Genomic DNA, 9,251 nt, shown 5'->3' with positions numbered 1-9,251 from the left:
TTTTCTCCTGCTCGCTGCCCGATTTTATTGGGGAGGAAACACAAAACAGAAAGTCTCAGTGTGGGAAGTCACCTGTTATCTGAGAGTCTTGGGAATCGTGGCCTCGGCAGAGGCTTCACTCAGCGCATTAATGAAAGCAGGACAATTTGGCCGCTTTCGTTCCCAACATAGTTAGAGCCCCCCCCACCCCCCCCTCCATCTTCATCTCAGCGCAGGTACTGCCTCTGCTTTTATTTGCCTCCCATCATCCTCACGTTCCTCTGCAGCTGCTCTGAACCACGGCCTCTATACCTAAACCGTGGATCACTAACCACTAACAAATTCCCATGTAAATAAATTCGGCCCATGATGTTTCTTTTACCCTTACGTGCTTTCACACAAAACCTTCCAGGTAGGTCACAAATTTGAAGGAGCATCATTCAATATTCTTGTGTTGTCTTGAGATAGGCTTTTAAACCCATAGGGGTGATGATACTTTCTTTAAAGCCAACACAAAGGAAGAAGAGTTTGACTATCTGACCATAAAATATTCTAATATAGTGCAGAATGTCCCTTCACGTTACGTACGTAAAAGAAATGTCCTTTAAAACATTGTTCTTTCAACGACTCCTTGGATCTAAAACCATTATCTCGACTGTAGGTTTATCAACTGGGAGGATTGTTATCCAGACTTTTGTGTATAAACTTCACTGTCTGACAGTGGAAATGTTGGAAGCGCGGTTTTCAAAAATTGTTTGAATTTTTTCTGACAGCAGGAAATTATAGAACCTAGAACAGGCAACAATTTCTAACACACTCTCTTCTGTTGACCATACGCTCAGTATGAAAGGTTCAAAGGGTGGGAATAGCTTTTGATTATAGCCACAGATACTGAACAACACAACTGCATATTTGCAGTAACCCTAGCTTCTTCTTCGAGTCTTCAAGCAGATCCTATGCTTGCATAAACCATGGATGTGAGGCCCTGTCCTAAAAATAAAAAAAAGCATCATGGACCAGTTTATAAAAGTCACACATGGTCCCCTAACCAGAGAAAATCCTCTCTATTCAACTGTTCATTAGGGCTGGAAGATTTAAGTTTCCACAACCAAACAATGCGGCAGGGATCCACTAAGTTCACCTTTGTTTGCCACATAGCTGGGGTTTACCGTCCCCAGGTGAGACTGAGAACGCCTCACTGTTCTGAGTCCCTCCGTGCCGTGGCTCTCCCTGTGGAGCTGGGGGCAGCTGGGAGGCAACAGGACCATGTGAATACTGTAGAGAAAGGTAAGACTTGGCCGCTGGGCATCCGGATAGAGAAGGCTCAGCTCCCTTTGTGGTGGATCCCTGACAGGTTGGGACGATGCACAGATCAGACCCCTCCCATCCACTTTCACCTGTGATATGGTCCCAGGTGGAGGGGTGGAGGAGCAGAGGAGGTACTGAAATGTCCCCATAGGGCACGGCTTCTGTGTAGCTCGATATCCCAGCGGGCTTTGCCGGCCTCAAGAGAGAGGTTAAATGAAGCCAGTGCTGTCTGACGGACAAAGGCCGCAGGTCAGCACCCAGCGCTTTGATCCGTCCCTGGCCTCTTCAGACCACAGAGCCAGACCTTTTTGTTTCACCTTGCTTTTCTATCCCTAGGGGTAGCCCCCTTTTTTACTCTCAATCTGCCCCCGACAATGGAATCACTTACAAAGCTCTGAGCGTTGTATGGTCTGCCAGTCACCAGAGGGGAAAGGTTTCAAAGGGAAGGTAGTGGGGCTCAGTGTCTCCCAGGTCCCCAGTGAGGAGATGGATACGGACTCTTTCAGTCCCCAGCACTGGGTCACAACCGTGCAGCTGCACCGAGAGGCCATGCCAACAAAGAGCTAGTCAGGGAAGTTCATTTATAGGGTAAACATCGGAAAATGGACCCAAAAAAAGTTTGACACATGCATGACTCCATAATTTTTACTGTGAGAGGATGTGTAATTTTTCACCCTTTTTAGGACTTCACTTGTAAGTGTACGATAATGACAAGCAGAACTGGGCCAAATACACAAACTATTTAGAAGGTTGTAACTTTTCAGCTTCTGTGCCAAAACACAGCTTGCTGAAATATGACTTTCTGCCTCTAGAATGGGGAAAAGAGGGGAGCAGGAGGATTTATCTTGGAGCTGCACATGCTGTTTAGCACATGCAAAAAGTCAAAGAAGGGCTAACAGGTTTAGAAGCTCTGTTCTCCCGCCAAAACACTGGTGGAGACCTGTTTAGAGCCCAGAATTAGCTAACACCAGCCCTGCTTTCACATCCTGTCTGCCTGTCCCACTGGGCCGAAGGACCTTGAAGTGTCAGGATATAACCGCCACATTAAAATGCACAATACTTAGAAATGATTAATAGACTTTATAGAACCAAAATAAGATGTGACGCATGAAGAGATTAGATAATCAGGTATGTTCTTAACTGCAGCCACCTGGTGGCCAGCTGACCATACTGTCAAAAATAGGCTTTCATCAGCTGCGATGGCCGAGTGGTTAAGGCGTTGGACTTGAAATCCAATGGGGTCTCCCCGCGCAGGTTCGAACCCTGCTCGCAGCGATCCTTTATTTATCCAATGGTTCTAAATATCTACCTATAGAAATACAGTTTATGTAGATATGTGTGTGTATATGTAGAAACTTAGAGAGATAGCTACAAAGATGGCTACTTTATACTAGCAATAGTAGCATGTGGATGATAAAGTGTTCAGTAAGGGTATTCAAAAATCAGTGAACAAGAGGTCAACTATTTTTGCTAAAGTAGGAGTGATACAAAACTGACTGACCAAAAAACTGCAAGAGGAATTTAAAATAATGTAAATATCTAATACTTCACAGTGTATACAGGCTAGTGTGCTGCGGTGTGTGTGGCGGGGGCCCTGAGTGTGGGCCACAGGGGCAGGAATGTAAAGGCTGCGCTGGGGGCCTCTATGGTGCTAATGGATTAACAGGCCAGCTTGGCATGCTAATGGAGATTGTCTGTGATGTAATGAGCTTCTAATTAGGTCACCTCTGAGCTTGACCCTCTTGTAATGAGGGGGGCAGGAAGGGGAGGAGGAGCCAGCGCTGGTGATAGCACCCTGACCTGCAGGTGTGAACCGGTCCTGGCTGTAAACAGGGTTGGACATTCCTGGCATTCTCAGCTCAGCATCCCCTCCTGAAACCCTCCTCTTTCTCCTCCTCCTCCTCTTCTTCTTTGCCGTAACCCTTGTGCAGCACTATGGGTGGGTACACACTCACAGAGAGACTCGTTCGGAGACACATTTCATGCTCAGAGGTGCTTCCTGACTCAGTAAAACCAAAAAAAATGTTCTGTCAATATCACACAGTTAGCATAAAATGCTAAAATACTTAGTTTTAATTGCTCAACAAATATACAGGGAAATAAGTTCATAAGTTATTATGTTTTTTGTTTTAACTAGACTATTCCTAACATTTGGAGTATTATGAGGTTTTTGCCTTTGGAAAACATTAAGCTAACGTTTAGCTTTTTGGCTTATTTTAAGTTTTGATATTGATTTGTTTTTGTTTAAATGGTAATCAGCTGGTGTTTGTTTATCTATTATAAGGCAATTATATTTATAAATAACAGACCATTACCTGGATTAATGTTGGCAATTGTTTGGCTATTGTTAAGCTATGAAGGTACGAAGGTGTTTTTCTCGACTTTTCTTGCGTCAACCTTTCAGGTTTAATGTAAACTCTCTGCATTTGACCTATAGCTAATGAACTTAAAAAAACAAGAAAAATAAATTCAAGCACCTAGACCAACCCTGGCTCCCATTCTCTGCACATGGAAAACTTATAATAATCTATTCATCTTTTAACCTCATGCCTTTAAGAGACTCACTTGTTCTCAGCTTCCTTTTCTGCGCCTTGGCACAATGTGGCGCCACAATGCCACCCCGAACTTCTTCGAGCAAACACCCCTTGTGCCACCAAGCAAGGAAAGAATTAGAGAAACGATCCATCTGCAGTCATTAGAAGGATTCCAGGACTACTGCCAGAACTTTTTATTGCACCATTTGTGGCTATTGCATTATTATAAGTATGGCATGATTAGTCTGTCAGGGATTTTACAATGTGGTTTTGAGTATGATGTTGGACGAAGTGTAAATGAGGAACACTTTGTGTTATTTTCTTTTCCTTTTTCTACTTGTTGAATGAAGTTACTGTGAAAGTATGTCAATGAGAGGCATCTGATTTCAATTAAACATTACGGTCATGATGTGTGGCTGCAATTATGTGTGTTTGTGCATCTAAATACTCACACTCTTACCACAGGTGGGTACACACGTATGTCAGGGTGAGTTAAAAAAATAAAAGCTGGTGTCAAGATGTGACGTTTGTTGTTCTCACAGGGGCAGATAGGATCAGTGTGGGTTATCAGTCGGGGAGGGCGGCGTCCAGGATGCACGCTGCTTTGGGGGGAGCGGCATGTCGAATGACCCATAGGGTCTTATAGTTCTGTTTGTTCTGCAGCCACTTATCAGATGCTAAAGGCCAATGTAGTCACTGGAGGAGTTGAGTTTTTGCCTCTTAGGCAAAAAAGTGTGAGTTGTTTTTACCCTGCTCTACGGAGGAAGGCTAGTGAAATATTGACAAGAACCGACTCAGAACGAGAGGTTTTGGTTTTGTCTAATATTTATGCTTTAATTAACAAAATACTTTTGAGAACATTTGTGGTTTTTATGTTGGTTATATAAAAATATTAAAAATAAGGCTGTCAATGTTGACACGTTAATCACGATTATTGTTAATTGATTTAATTTTTTCACTGTCCGTTCACTTATTGCTGCTCTAATACACAGTCAATACATGTTGCTATTTACAATTAACATTTGACAATTTACCTTGATTATTAATCATGATAATTTGCAATTGCGATTATTTACGATTATTCATGATTACTCCAGAGCTACAATAATTTGCAATTGCGATTATTCATGATTACTCCAGAGCTACCCAGCGATTAATCTGATTAAATGTTTTTAATTAGAATTTTCTGTAATATAATTCAAAAGACTACAGAACATTTCAATGGGCGTTCATTTCAAGGTTTCATACATCTTCTTCTTCTTAAGTGTCAACTAGATGTTAGGGTTTCATGTTTTTGACCAGACGTAAGGACAGGGAGGTGCAGAAATGTGTAACCCAAAGTAGTAAGTGGACACTCGGTTTATCAGTCCCTCGTTCCCTCTCGTATTTTAGTGGCCCAGACTCATTAAGCTGTCTATAAATGGTCCAGTCTTAATGAGGAAGCTTTTATAAGGCTCTCCTTCGGCCTCCAGGGGATAATCAGACTCCAGTAGGAAGTCGTCTGTGTTGATACTGTAGCTCGTTCCTTTTCTCAGCGGTGGTCCAACCAGGCCTGGTCACATACAGTCACACCACCCATCAATTTCCATCCCAATTTCTTCCTCTCACTTAGCGTCGCTCTTCCACTCCTTCTCACTGCCATCATCCAGGCATTTAGTTGTTTCACAACACGATATAAAAGTCAGCCGGTGCCCAACACTCAAACCACTTGTGGCTCTTGCCTCCCTTTCCCCCCTCGGCCTAGCCGGCTGCAGCTCTTTTATGAGGCCCAGGCCCCGGACCCACCGGCTGCTGCCCACCCTTAAAGGCTCTTCCTTTTCTCCCAGGGCATGTCCTCTTGTCTCCTTTAGGTACCTGAGGCTCCTGCGGCCCCTGTTGTCAAGCAACACTAACAGAAGTGTTTTTAAATGTAAACAGTGGCTGACGGGAAGTTTGGAATTACACTAACTGGAAAAACACTGATATCGTTTAGATAATGGTTCTAATGTGTCTCCTGACTGATCCAATGATGTGCAGAAAACTTTAGTGCTGCACAAGTTAGTTACGTCTAAATGCATCTTGAATGTATCCTCCGATCCAATCACCAAGTACCAAGACACCATCATTTTCCCCAAACACATGAACAGGAACGTAAGGGATTTTTGACCATATTGAACCAATAAATGCAGGATATAAACATCTTCATGCTGACTGAACACCGTGACGTCCATCATGGACGTACTGAACATAGAGGAGAAATTCAGGAGCTACATGTAAGTAATGTTGTTTACTGTTTTGACTTTACCAAAAACAACTCCACAACTTTAGGCATAAAATGACAACGCTGATTTGTATTTGCCAAAGTATGGCTCTAAATTTGGACTAAACAGACTGTACTTTTTATATTGAGAAAAAAAATGTCAAAAGTATTTTAGTCAACATTGTTGGAGAAGACCTATCCATTCATCTTCTACCACCTTATTCTTTTCAAGTTCCCAGGAGGGCTGGAGTTAATCCCAGATGTTTGAAGGGTCAGACATGCGGACAAACAACCACCGCATGTCCAGTTAATCCTAATATACAATCCTACATAATCCTAATGCCAGGACTAACTGATGTGTTCAGCGTGTGCACAATGGATGACTGATATAGTGGTACTTAATGGATACATACTAGTACAGACCTTTGCTGCAAAGGACCAGATCACCCAAAATTGACGTGTCCTATCAGGACTTCGTTTTAATATTTACTTCAACGTAACCAAAAACGCTTGCTTCCCTCTACTTACCATAGCATCTGTAAAAGAACCAAACCTTCACTTGTGGCTCTGGTTCTCTCAGGACAGCAGTGTTTACTTACTTGCTCCCGTAGATAATGATGATTCATTTTATGTGTTGCCTTTGGTGATTAAAAGCATATTTATCAATGTAACGTCAGTCAGTACTCAGATGAGGGCGAAAGCTTATCCCTGAACAGATGTTTACCACAGAGGTCAGAGAGCACGCTGTGTTTACACGACGGGGTTTAGAACGGACATGTTTAGATTTGGAAATGCTGCTGTGGGCAACGACTTTAATCAAATTTACTTTTTTCTTTTCCTCATCCTCTCTCCTCTACTCCACCGTCGCTCTTAGGAACTCTTTCTCGGTCGTAGAAGATTCAAAACAACTGCTGTCCAGCGTCATTGAGCGTATGTCACTTCCTGCCTTAGGGTGAGCGTGGCCTCTCCACTTCCTCCGTTATTTGTTCCAGAAGAGAGCTCTGAAACGCTGCTGCATCTGAGTGAGGAGAGGTCCTTGTTTTAGAGCCGTGGGGCTCTCTAAAAGGCATGCACTTCGTGATTTGGAATAAGATATGTAAATGTGGAATGGCCTTAAGTATGTTTCTAGGCGGGAAGTTACTCAGCAGCTGCTTTTTGTAACTGTGTCTAAAGTCATGCCTTTTAATTCTTGGCAGGAGATACAAAGAGGGGCTGAGAGGAGAGAAGGGAGAGGCATGGCTTATGGGAAATGGAATGATAGCTCCGACCAAAACAAATTGTTTCTGGTTTCACTTGGGCCCGACCCTATTATCAGGCCGAGTGTCAGATCAGACAAGTGCTGGAGCAGAGACAGTCCAGATGGAAGTGTGGAGAGAATCAGTACTTGGATCCACTCTGCACTAGTATCAATAGAAAGACTTGCTTTTAAAATGTAAATGTAGAAATGCGTAGTCAGCATGTGTGCGTGTGTGTGTGTGTTTAATGTGAAAGGCCAGTAGGTTGAAGGTGAGGTCAGTCCTTGCAGCGGGGGCAAAGGGTTTAGGGTCATTACCTCCGAGTTGCAGACATGAGGGAAAAGTGAAATCCACGCTCAGATCCTAATGATGTTTTCTTTTGGAGTGAAAAATCTAAACATGTCCATTGCTCAGTAATGTGACCCCACCAAAGGTCACAGTCTGGTCACTGCAGGAAAGGCTTGTTTTTCTGTTGCATTAACACAAACAGAAAGAAAAGGTGAGGTTAGCCTTTATCGAGATGTGGACTTTCCAAAAATCATTTAGGCAAAGGTCAGAGATATTTAACCTTTAAGCCCTGACGAAGCCTGTTAATAGGCCTGAGGTATTATAGACTCGGGTTTCCAAAATGGTTTTTCAGACAGGAACAGTTTCAGTAAAGTAAAGTGTATCTACATCCTTAGATAAGCCATCAGTTTTTCCCTTTTTTATCTGTTGCTCACTTCAATGCTAAACACAGAAGACCATCTTCTTTGGGATCTCAAAGTTACCTTTATCTTTACCTTAGAAAGAACTAAAAGCTGGTATAAAAAAAACAAGCAATAGCTAATTGTTAGCTAGTTTCCTACAGGTTGGCTAAAAACATACATTTTAATAAAAGCTAACAATCAAGCAATATGTAGCAAAAAGAAAATCTAAAATAGGCTAGCATGTGACTGAAAGTTGGACCAGACACAGATACATGTAGCATATTTATATTTATATTTTTTATGCTCTAGTTAATTTTTAATGGTATTTTGTCAAAATGAAAATATTGGAAACAATTCCAAAAGCCAGATGTCGACGAGGTACACCAGAAAAAGCCAAAAATTAAGCCATCAATTAGTTAGCTTAATTTATAGGGTTGACCTTAAAAGTTTCACTATTAATATAATATTAATATAGATCAAACTTCCATATGGACTGAAGTAATTTTTTTATACCCTTCCATCCTACCATCAAAGTTATTGTTGCTTAATAAATAAACTATTGTTTCCTTTGGATAAATAAAAAAATATATATAAAATGACAAAGTTCATGTCTCCAAGTTCACTGTCTTCTGTCCCCCTGGAGGGTGTCTGGTGCAGGTGAAAAGAGTAGCAGTGTTTATGGGTCCTGGGCGGGGAAAACAAGCAATAAGTCACGTCAGACAACAGACAATGATGGTAATTTATAGCAGTTTCATTGAGGGGTGAGCGGGTGTGTGGGATCCTAACACCACCCCAAAAAACGGTGGCTGTAATTAAGTGATTCTAAATGAAGGGAGGGAGAGATCTGAAATTATTTCTCCTCTGCCTCCTCGTTATAATTCTCTGGAAATTGCATCATGGTTGGACCGTGCCTTCACTTCCTTCTTCTCATGACACCTCTGCCTGAGTCATACTGATACCTGTGTGGTGTTATTATGGCTACTGAGCGGAGCATTTTGGGTGAGGCCCGCTCTTTGTTGTTGACAGGATAGCAGTGATTAACATGCCTTCTCCTGACCCCAGCTGCTGCTGCTGTTCCCTCAACTCCCCCTCCCTCCACCACCCCTGCTGCTCCTGATGCCTGAACCATGGAGACAGTCTCTACAGTGTGTGTGTGTGTGTGTGTGTGTGTGTGTGTTTGTATGCACATGTGCCCTTTTTGCGATGTTTAGGATGCAATAACGATGTGTGAGAATGTTGAAGTCCATGGTTGGTTTAGGTTACCTAA

At 42.5% G+C, this 9,251-nt stretch overlaps 1 non-coding gene across 1 annotated transcript; it reads left to right on the top strand.

The window, feature by feature from the left end:
• The first annotated feature begins 2,480 nt into the window (after positions 1 to 2,480).
• trnas-uga (transfer RNA serine (anticodon UGA)) lies at positions 2,481 to 2,562 on the top strand. The gene has a single exon. It is a non-coding gene; the product is annotated as a tRNA-Ser (tRNA).
• The last annotated feature ends 6,689 nt before the right edge of the window (positions 2,563 to 9,251 follow it).

Source organism: Cynoglossus semilaevis, chromosome 1, assembly GCF_000523025.1.
Source record: "Cynoglossus semilaevis isolate Cse_v1.0 chromosome 1, Cse_v1.0, whole genome shotgun sequence".
Classification (NCBI taxonomy): Eukaryota; Metazoa; Chordata; class Actinopteri; order Pleuronectiformes; family Cynoglossidae; genus Cynoglossus; species Cynoglossus semilaevis.
The sequence above is the reverse complement of the archived record's forward strand: the minus strand, read 5'-3'. Positions and strand labels throughout refer to the sequence as shown.